We start from the raw sequence: 12,234 nt of genomic DNA on the forward strand, positions 1-12,234 counted from the left end.
GTACAGGGTTGTTACCCTGTCGAGAAACCAGTGCTCCACAGGGTAATTCAACCCTGTCGAGCACTGTAATGACAGCCAGCAGATAGTCAAGCCAACGAGAAATAAAGGGGATGTTGTTTGTTGTAATTATGGTATAAATGCAAAGAAATTAAAGTCCACAAAAAGACAACATGCCGCCGGCACGGACCGAGCCTGTGACCTTCTAATAAAGCGTACGATGCCCTACCAATTGAGCTACGCCGGCGGTCGTGCTCATGTGCACTTTATCGCGTATATATGTTCATTTAAATCTTGGAGTGTGAGTCAGCGCCGCTCGTAGCCATGGACGGCGAGTGTGGAACATACTTCTTTTGCCTGCTGGCGTGTAGCACGTGATCTTGTAGCGAGCTGGCAGCTTGCGGTACCCGTTATTCGAAGGTGACAGGCTCGGTCCCGGCCGGCGGCAAGTTATCGTACCGTCCACATTAATTTCTTAACATTACTACAAATAACGTGCCTGCGCTTTCGTTGGCAGTAACGTAATATCATCATTACTACAAATAACGTCCACTGCGCTTTCGTTGGCTTGATTGCCTGTTGGTTGCCAGTAACGTTGTGTCTAACAAAGAAAACGAGTCTCCAAATTGCCCTTCTTTCGTTCAATAATAGCGAGGGTCTCGTTCACGCAGACTTGAATGCCTTAAGGTAGTATGCGAGGTATAATTAGTCAGCACCCAGCTCGTAACAAGACAGCGTGCTAGGTGACGCCAGCAGGAAAAAGAAGAGTGTTGCATAGTCGCCATCATGCCTACAAGCGGCGCCGACTGATACTCCCAGGCTTAAATGAACATATATACCCGATAAAGTGTATCAGAGGACGACCACCGCCATAGCTCAATTGCTTGAGCCTATGACGCGTTATTCGAAGATTGCTCGTTCGCTCCCTGACGGCGACATTTGCCCTTTTTTTCCACTTTAATTTCTTCACATTTACATCCCAATTACACGAAATAACGTCTCCTACATGCTTTGCTTGTATCGATTGTCTGTTGGTAGTCATTAATGTTGTGTCTAACAAAGAAATCGAGCCCTAATTTCCCCTCTTTCGTTCTGTCGGGAATTTGTGATTTTATTTTGATACCTCCTTTCCTTTTTTTTTCAGTTGATCTTTGATTGACGATCAAATAGTAGTCTCAGGTAGTAAGATAATCGATGATCTCGTAGTTTATTTGTTAATCAAAATAAGAGGCCTAATAGGACAGTACCACAGTATTGAAGTAATCCAAAAGCCGCTTCAGAATGCACAAAATTAGTCGGTTTTCACTTCCGTGTAGCTGCATTAAGGGAGTCGGTGCAGTGGAAAGGCACCTCTACCTGCCCGCGCATTCCGCGCTCACGCGCATTTCTACTGGCGATGCGAAGGCATTGTCGACAAGGCATACGAGCTTTCTTAGTACCCTATAATAAGCGACGAGCGAAATGAACGAAAATTTTCACAAATTCCGAAACACCAAAAAATGAGGATGCCATTTCTCAAGGAAAAGGTTTCTGCTCCTAATGATGTATCTATATTGGCTAGTGAACAAAACCACGTATCGTTTGCCGCTTTAGTATGTATTTGCACAAAGAATTGAATTATCCACCAGCGCATGCGTCTGGGTAGTTTTCTTGTATACAATATATCGTTACTTTCGTGATACGAGCTCGAGAGAAAAATCTGATGATTGTCCGTTGAATGGTTCTGTTTGGAGGTCCAGCACGCGACAGTTCCACACAGCTCTATATCGCAGCATAGCATGCTTTAAATTGTTTCCATTTTGTCTAAGCGCAACGACGCAATCGTAAGCATTAAAACACGACGAATGCTTAAAATGTTTGCCATTTTCTACTCTGACAGCAAGGTGCGATCACAAAAAAACTATAGAATGCAAAATACGGTATAGCGCCTCGCATTTCGGTTTTACTAGTTTTTCCTGGTGAGTGATGCCACGAGCGAAGCTCACCATCGAAGCTCATCAATCTTTTTAGAATCTTTTCAGTATAAAACAACCGCCAGAGACGGGTGCTGGTCATGCGTGCAATTTAAGATGCCGTGCAACTTGCATTTTTTGTCGCAAAACATTTTGATTCGAAGTGCTGTTGGTGGCCCAGTTGCGTTTTCTCCTCTCGTCTTCCGCTCCGCCCATGTGTCGATGGTGCGTATGAATTTCTTTACGCGGTTCCGTATACCGCGTCGTAGCTGAATTTCTAGAGAATCGAACGCCTCATTCGAAGTTTGCGGATCCGGTCCGAACTGATGGCGAGTGGTTTTTTCGTGCGCGTTTATCATTCAAATTTATGTCAGAATTACTACACAGCAGTTAAAAGAAGCTGCAGCTCGTGTTGCGTAAGCTTCCCGTGGCTTCAACAGATTGTCAGATTTTTCATAACAAGTAAACGAGCCCCTCGTTCCATTCCCTGCTTTCGATCTCTCTCTGTATATATATATATATATATATATATATATATATATATATAGTGTGACGTGTAATACACATAGACAAGATTACGATGTCAACAGTTTGCTTTCTATAAATTGGGAATATATATATATATATATATATATATATATATATATATATATATATATATGTATATATAATATATATATATATATATATATATATATATATATATATGTATATATATATATATATATATATATATATATAATATATATAAGGCCTAAATACGGAAGCGTAACTTCGGTTTGCCGCAAGGTTATAAGTATAAAGTATATGCGCCTTCATAAAAACAACTGTTTATTTTGTCTACGTTGCGACGGGAGCCCAGTCTTCTTCAGGACATGTCCTGAAGAAGACTGGGCTCCCGTCGAGACGTAGACAAAATAAACAGTTGTTTTTGTGAAGGCGCATATACAGGGTGTCCCAGCTATCACGCAGCACGATTTAAAAAAAGAGGAACGGCGTTACGCGAATCAAACCTACAGCATATTGTTCCTAGTACACTAGAGTAGTCACTTCTATTTTTTTCGTTAATGAGGTTTAATTAATTAGTCATAATTATATTTCTAACTCGACAAGTACTCGCCTAATTGTCAAAATGTCCATGAGGCGTATGTAGGCATGTTCAAATGGCATCTAACTGCGCTACTTTCAAGAACGTGCTAATTGCGCGCTCATTTTTTCCGGCTGATAAAGAAAGCCCGCTAAATATGAAAAATAACACGTGACTACGCTCCCACCCGCAAAGGAAACCAGCGCCCTCAAATAAGCTTACTGCAAACAACCGCTTTGCCTGTTGCCTGTTGCGAAAGACAGCGTTCCGCATTTTGGCAAGGGTACAGGTCGGGCGCCAGCGATATGCGTGCAATTTCGCTGGGATTCAATCCGTTCGATAGTACGCCGCAATCATCCATATCTCACGGCCGACTGTTCTCATTGATAACGCGGCAGGTGTTCTGATTACGGCCTGACTCTGTAAAACCAAGCGGTGCGTTTCTAGGCCGGGGAGTGGCAGATAGGGCGATGCGTTTTTTTTTCTTCTGCATTTTTCCTTGATACTGTCTACCTCATAGGGAGCCTGTTTGAGGGCGCTGGTTCCCGACGCGCGCAACACTCTAGTCACGTGTCACTTTTGATATTTCGCGGGCTTTCTTGATCAAGCGGAAAAAATGAGCGCGCAATTAGCACGTTGTTGAAAGTAGCGCAGTTAGATGCCATTTGAACAGCCTACATACCCTCATTGACATTTGACAATTAGCGAGTACTTGTCGAGTTAGAACTATAATTATGACTAATTAATTAAACCTCATTGACGAAAAAAATAGCACTGGCTACTCTAGTGTACTAGGAACAATATGCTGTAGGTTTGATTCGCGTAACGCCGTTCCTCTTTTTTTAAATCGTGCTGCGTGATAGCTGGGACACCCTGTATATATATATATATATATTTATTTATTTATTTATTTATATATCGATTCCCAATTTATAGAAAGCAAACAGCTCACATCGTAATCTTGCCTATGTTTAATACAGGTCACACTATATATTGTGTCGGCGATGAATGCCAGAGAGGAGAAAATATACGAATGCGTGAGCAACTAAGGGGAATGGTTATGGCGAAATTCATCTTTAGCAACGAGACATTACGTACCAACACCTATTGTGAAAAAATAATGGTTGTAAAAAATTAGTACTTGCCTTGAATAAGTCTCGAGCATCGTCCTGTGTGTCGGTCCCAGGGTCACCGAAAACGACTGGTGTCCAAAACCAAACGGCGCATACGCACGCTAGTGCAATAATATTCACTTGCCTCATTTTGCTTCGCCCTAATGCCATGGGTTTGTGGTACTACGGTGTATCCCTTTATAGGAATACAGGTGACCTCTTTCGAAAGGTTTGTATTACAGAAAATCTGCGTTTTCATTGATATATTTTCGAGGCTACTGGCCTGACAGGATCCAGTGCGTGTTATTCTTCGTCCGTGATTTGTGATGATTGCTTCAGTCCTGGGCGGCCTCAAACTTTCGAAGCAATTTCACGCACAAGCACATCAGTCGTCGATGCTGTCAGGCGCCCGTACACTACTGTCACATACTCAACCCAATGGACGCGCTCCGAATTTTCCACCTCGCACAAGCCACGGGCCAAAGTTCGTTGGCAGAGGTCAGAGGATACGTTCTCTCTGACTGCTGTGGTAACACATGTAATATAGCGCTTTACCATAACATCGTAGATATGGCATTTGAGTTTCCAAAATTCGGCGATATAAAAGTAATTTTGCACAGCGTAAACGAAACGCACGCAAAGCATGAGCAAGCATATAATGTTGTCTAAGCTTATGTCAAACCGTTGGTGCTATGCAAGGTAGCCTCATAAATAAAACGCCGAGTATGATGAATTGTTTCTACAGCTCTGTCTGTTTTCTTGCTTTGAAAATTTATCTATGTATCCTTGGCATAGCGGGAATTATACGAGTTGGAGCAGGCTTTGTACAAATGTGCGAGTATATATATATATATATATATATATATATATATATATATATATATATATATATATATATATATATATATATATATATATATATATATATATATATATATATAAAGAGAGAGAGAGAGAGAGAGAGAGAGGGGGGGGGGGAAAGAGACTGTTGCAGGAAACGCGTCCGAAAGTCATAGAACTCCGGTAATTACGATATGCTCCCGCCATATTTGGCATTATCTTTTGTTGCGGGGGTAGCCCCTTACTGCTTTGAGATTTGCAAAAAGGGACCGGTAGTATGTTTAGCGCAGTAATGAAATCTAACCAATTTCGCCAGCGAAACCGAAAAAGAAACACCGCTGAGCGGAACTGCCCCACCATTCCGAGACTGCCACAATGAGGGAGCATCGTTATATCAGCAGCCGACATCATTGCTTTGTGGGAGTGCGGGCTACGCTTGCCATGATGCCACGCATGGCTCATTTAGGCTAACGAATGCAGAGCTAGCGTCACTGCAATCGTTCGTGCGCCGTCAGTACCGTCGTTCTGGGCACCTGGAACGGGGGTGTTCTTGCGAAAACGGCGAGAACACCCCGATAAACGACAATTGCGGCTTTGAGTGGCTTCTGTGTTTCTAAATGATTCCCAAAGTTGAATAGCATAATTTTTGTCTACACTGGGTTGCCTCAAAAACTGATGTTTTTTGCATATGATATCTGCACTCGCAATGTCACTGTCCGGCAATCTTGTGCGGTACAAAGCATCACTATCAGTCTACAGCTGTTGGTGGAATCAGTTGCCAGCGACATCAATCTGTGGTCTGAAAGTTGTCCTAAATGATGCAGACCCTGTTCTGGCATATACAATTTGTGTATTTCTACAGGCCTATATTTCGAGAAAAAAAATCAAGGTAGCTTCGCACTCGGGGTGCCAATCCTGAATGAAGTGCGGAACTGGGTGACCATCATGGCTTCTCTTCATTTTTGTCATTTTTTCTTCATATCATTTTTTCCTTTTCTTTGTTCTGTCTAAATTTTACGTCTTTTTTGTCTCTGCCTATTTATATTTCTTTCTTTCCCTATACATATATTCCTTTCCATTGCTCGCTTCCTCTTTCTTTCTCTCGCTCTTTTTGCCTATATTTTTTTCTCTCTTTTATTTTCTCTCGTTTTCTTTCTTTCTCTCTCTGATTTTTCCTTTCTTTCTCTACATTTCCTCTCTTTCTTTCTATACTATGCTTTACTATCTCCCCTTCTCCTTTCCTTGCCCCTCACACTCACCACTCTCCTCCTCACCCTCACTTCATTTTCCCACACACTTGCTATACTGTGCTGTATGCGATGTTTTGTTCTGCTAGCGTGCCTCGATAGCCGCATTGTTACAATGCTAGCCATCGGGTCGTAGGTACGCGGGTTGGAATCCCGCCTCGCCAAGAAATTCTACACCAGAACTCTCATGGTCGAGGTTTGCCGTGTGTCGTAGATAGAAAATTATGCTCATCATGAACGGGCATGCGCTCAATTCCGGCCCAAGCATTCTATACACATGGTTCAGAGAAACTGAAGCGTGCCCCCCAGCTCTGCGGTGGCCGAGCCTTGTGCGACTTGGTGCAATCCGCGGTAATTCATTTGCCACTTACGATGTTTCTCTTTGTCTTTCTTTCTCTCTCTTTTGCTCTTTCGTTCTCTCTCTCTCTGCACTCGTTCTCTCGCCCAGCTGAGTTACTGCATCCTACGCCGGATAAATCAGAGCAGTAGGAAAGCGGCGCTGGGCGCAGGTGTTCTCGGAGCGAAGCAAATTGATAAGGACGATGAGAGCGCCGGCCAACCGAGTTATTGCGTTGCACGTGCTAGAAGGGTAGCGTTTAATAGAATGCGTTGCTGGGCAAGTTGGTGCATTGTCTGAAAATAAAAGCAAAGCGCAAAAAAGACGGGGCACAAGAGACAAGAAGACGGGACGGTCGCTCACTACCAACTGATATTATTACGAAAGAATTGGGGGAAATATACAGAGTGCACGTCACAAGCGCGCCTGCGCACACATCGCAAAGGTAATCATCACAAAATGTACTGCATAATGCGGCAAAGCAATTCAAATTCTCGCTCCCGCAAACACACTGACGTGCGGCTGACGCAATTTGTGCCCTTCATTTTCATGCAGAACGCCTCGAAAAGTTCGCGAGTAACCGTTTCTCTGCTGCGTCTCAGCACCATCAAACCAGCAAACAAAGGCACACAGCCACACACTGCACAGTGCGCAGGAATATGCACGACCTCATCATTTGTGAGCGTCAACTCATGCTCACGGGCCCGCTGGTTGACACACCTGCCCGTTTGACCGATGTAAGATTTACCACAGCTTAGTGGCAATTCATATACCAACCCCACCGCACAATGCACGTAGCGCCTAGTACGCTTGATTCGACATTGTTAAAATGTCAAAATGATTTGTTAAAATGGCAGCTGGCGTTGCCATTAAAAGAAGCACTTTTCCATATCTCATATATGGGTCGTTTTTGAAAGAGATTTGGCATCGCGATTCCCGAAAGATACATATACGGCACTCCACGATTACTAAAATCTGGGCACCAACCCTCAATTATAGAGTTTTTGTTCCGCGGTTATGCTTCAAAACAAGGTGACTGCATGGGTTGCATTACAAAAAAAAAACCAGTCCCGTCTGCGTAGCTTATTCAAACAAAGCATTATTCCATTTAGCAGTGTCACAAACAGTGTGAAGGTTATAAAAATATGGAAAGAGCACTGTCATATGCGGGCCGCGGTCGGTTAGCGAAAGGTCGGCGGGCCGCGTTTTTGGGAACTCTGGTTTATGAGAACGCGTAACAGCATAACGGAAGACATAACAGCGCCGTTGTACGAAAGGAAGAAAGGAAACAGAAAAAAATTACACCATCTCCCGCTAAAGGGGACCACGAGGCGATGCGAAGTCGGAGCACTTGTACGAATGCGTTCCGTTGGCGTTCGTTCGGCATGCTACCAACCTCGTGTTGTGGAACGCGAAGAGGAACGCTACGCGCGCCGTGTCTTCCCCCTAGTCTTACCGTTAATCCTCCCAGGGCGAGCGGGGGAACGCGGTCGTCAGGCGCGCGAGGGGGGAAGCGTAGGAGAGGAGAGAGAGGGGGAGGGGACGCGCATGCGCTGGCGCTCATCGCGGCGTTTCGCAGGAGAGGGGCACACCATCTCCCGCTAAAGGGGATAATGAGGAGATGCGAAGCAGCGTTTCGGCATGCCGAGCCCGCGTTTCAGAGGGGGGAGAGGGTAAGTGGAGAGGGAGACGAGAAAGGGAAGCGTGGGAGAGGGTAAGTGGAAAGGGGATGGTGAAAGGGGAAGTGGGAGAGGTTAAGTGGAGAGGGGGACCGTAAGTGGAGATGGGAAGGGAGAGGGGGACCGTAAGTGGGAGTGGGGAGGAGGTGTGTGGAAAGGGTTTGCGCATGCGCAGTAAGGGTGTTCACGCCGTACACCACCACCACCACCGGTTTGAGCTCCGCCATAACATGCTTCGCATCTAAAAGAGAAGGCCGGTAGGTTCACCAGAATGGAGGGTGCTAAGGTATCTAGATTATTTTAGAGGGTGCTATGTATGATGTAAAAAGCTAATGCCCGTTATCAGTGCTGTCTGTCTCTTCAGAAGGCCCTGAAAACATTCTTAGAGCAGCTCTCTTTTTTCTCTCATAAATACAACATAATTTAAAATGTTCAATGTTAATTTCCTAGAAAGTGATCCACCGAATTAGATTTTCTTTATCAAAGCAGGCATATATACCAGAACTAACAGAACAAGCAGTGAACAATAGGCATATCTGTCTATTTTACACGGGCCTTTACCCACATAAATCCCAGAATTTATTCAACAAACAAGAACAATATGGAATTAAGGGAGTTCCACTTCAGCTATTAAACTCTCATGTTATAAAGCTTTTATCTACCAGTAATACTACGTCATTTACAAAAGAATAATTTGAGCTGCCATGAAGGACAGTACCCTAGAGCCCCTGCTCTTTAATTAGTATGCTAATAAAATTGTTTCTGTTTATACGAAGGCGAAATTTATAATAGACAGAGACAACAGAAGTGTTTTCCAGGGTGTCGCATTCTCACGCTAACTAAATATGGCAAAGGGCCTTTTAGGCGCAAAGCACCTTAGGGTCTCGGCGTGTCGGCGTGCATTGTGCATCGTCGTCCAATGTCGCGGCGTGCATCATCGTCGTTGTCCGGATGATCCATTTGCTTGAACGCAAGAGAGGGCGCCACCGCCTCAGTGCTCGCCGTGTGGCGAGAGAGAGTGAACGGCGCGTTTACTATTGACACGCTCTCTTTGCGATGAACGCTGAACTACCAGCTCATAAGGAAGGATAACGCGCCCTCATTCGCAAGATAACCCGCCGACGCAGGCAGCGTCTGCTGGCGAGATTCTTGATTGAAAAATCACAGCATATCCACGGAGTGAATGATGATGAGTGGGCGAGGCTGCGGAGGTTCATCGGTAAACCGTGAATCTTCCGTGAATTCTGCCCAGTACATCATCACCGACGTGAGATCGGGCGCGTTTATACTAAAGGTTCGATGAGTTATGACGACTTGCAGCTCACTTTAATTTTACATGTACGCTGTGAATTTTCATTGTTTAGAAAACCATTGCTTTAGAAAACATCTGACGTCTTTCGTTAAGCAGCTGGCGTCTTTTCGTTTTGCTTTAGAAACATCTGACGTTCTTTCGTTTTGCTTTTACAAAACATCTGGCGTCTTTCGTTGGTTTATTTCATCAATCAACGGCGTTTTGAACAAAATTTTTATTGTTCAATCACGCACAGGAGAAATCTCACCAGGCACTACCTTGGAGGTAAACAATGGCTGCTAATGGAAATGAGAGACAGAAGAAGTCGGCTTTTAGCTAACACTTACACTTCTACTTCTACTAACGTTTCCTACTGGAACATGCCAATGGCTGCTAATGGGGAATGAGAGACAGAAGAATTCGGCTTTTAGTTAACGCGCACGCTGCGAATTTTTTATTGTTCAACAACCCACAGGAAAAATCTCCCACCGGCACCACCTTGGCGGCTGCTCGCGCTGCACAAACGTTCACCGGACATCCCGCATATATAGGCACTAGATATTGACCTGCAATGTAGTGCCGTTGGAAGAATTCTCTTCCGCGTAGTTGAACAAGAAAGACTCGCAGCGTGCACGTTAACTAAAAGCGGACTGCGGATCTCTGTGTCTAATCTGTCTCCTGTCTCTCATTGCCCATTAGCAGTGACTTTGCTGTGGTAAGCAACGGCGCACACTGCATCCTTCGCCTCTCCACAGGTTTCATGTTAGTGGAGCTGAAACACCGTTCTCTACATGCTTCGCCCCTCCCCAATCTTTTTTACGCTGTGTGTGTCATATCAAATAACTTTTGTTCATTGTTTTTCGTTGGCCATAGACACACTTCGAAAGCAAACTTTGAAAAAGCAAAAGCTGTGATTTCATAATGATAGGAGTACCTGTCTTCCTTCAGATCAAGCTCTGAAGTATAGACCTGCAAATATAGAAGTTGGGGATACTCTATATGTACTAGGAGAACACTACCAAGCAGTATGCAATTAGATAGTCTTGTATGCACAGTGTTCCAAAATCTTACCGGCGTAACAGGTGTGTTTAATGGAAATAGATGCACATTGCGTATACCTCAGTGCAGTTCTTATTATACAATGTTTTGATATTTCTACCATTAATTACGGACATGTAATATTGACCACTGCAATTCAATGGAACTCGCTAAAACTAATACAAATGAAGAAGAAAATAATACGTTCAGTCAGTAATGCAACATATATGGCCGATAGGGAAAATCTGTTTTAGAAGTTTACCATACCTAAAGATCATGTCATTTATAAATGCAGAATGTTCCGTTAATATCACTTTTATGCTAAGCACATTCACACATTTCGTGTAGAATGAGCGAACTTATCGGTTAATTTTTACTGCTGCTACATACGATCGTCTGAAATTTAGAAGGTTCAGCATTTTATAATTAACTATGGTATTCAAAATATGAAGTAATAATCTACCAACACTACTAAACTCACACGACTAGGCTCTTCTTTACAGAATTTGTCACTGTCACAATTTCGAACTTTGTTGTTATCTGTACTTTAAAATTCATGTATTTGATTATTGACTATTCAAATAAGGCAGAAGTTCAGGGGGAAGATGGAAGCCCGAAGAGAGCCGAAATCCTTGAACACGGGGTGTCGCTTGAAACAATGTTTCGACAGGTGGTCCTGCCTTGTTCACGGTAGCTGCCTTGAAGGAAACAATACCACCTGTCTAAAATTTTGGCTCCAGAGACACCCATGTTCACGAATTTTTCATTAATGCACGTTGCGTTATTTGTCTATTCGTGTATGCTACGACGCTTCATATAATATTCCTAATTAGAAACTCATCTATATCTCCAGTGTTTCAGCAAAATGTCTGTTTTTTTCCCTTTGCCTAATGTGTATGGCGCCGATGGCCAACGTTTCTATAAAGGGTGTTCAAAATTAAACTTTATGTTTTCCTTAAAGTTGAGCAATTGGAGGTACGTGAAAACCACCTTTGCAAATGAGCTGTTTATCCGGGGGGACACAAAGTTAGACAATAATTGCCACTGTCAGCCGCCCAATTAACTAGCATTGAATAATGAACTTTTTAATGACTGCAGCAAGTGGGCATATTTGTATTGAAAAGTTGCAGGCAGTCACATTTCAAAACAGTTCCACTTGGAAGAATTTCGCTGCGAGATATCCCGCAGCGAAATTTATTTGCGGTTTGCATGATTACGCATGCCAATAGTTTTTATGGTTACTCCTAATGCGACAACGTTAAAGAGCTTGTTTCACTGAAATTCCGGTTTTGGCGTCGGCGTGAGCGAGAAATCAGCGCTATCCGTGAAGGAAAATTCGAGATAGCTGCAAATAAATAATTAAAATCTTTGGTTTGAATGGGAATTGAACCGTGCACTTGTGAGAGGCAAGCAAGTGTAGAACAACAGAGCCAGGGTCGTGCTTGAAACTCTTTCGAAAAAAAAAAAAACCTGATACAAATGTCATACAGTGCGAGGAGCGTCCTTAACTCATGTAATATACCGTGGCACAAGCGTAGTATCGCGCCAGGAGTCAAAACGTGCAAATTGCGCAAGGAGTTGTTGGTATAAAGCACGCGAATATCGAAGCACAAATATATAATTAATCATCATTATCAGCAACAGCATCAACGAA

The sequence above is a fragment of the Rhipicephalus sanguineus genome, chromosome 3 (assembly GCF_013339695.2).
Source record: "Rhipicephalus sanguineus isolate Rsan-2018 chromosome 3, BIME_Rsan_1.4, whole genome shotgun sequence".
In the NCBI taxonomy this organism is placed as follows: Eukaryota; Metazoa; Arthropoda; class Arachnida; order Ixodida; family Ixodidae; genus Rhipicephalus; species Rhipicephalus sanguineus.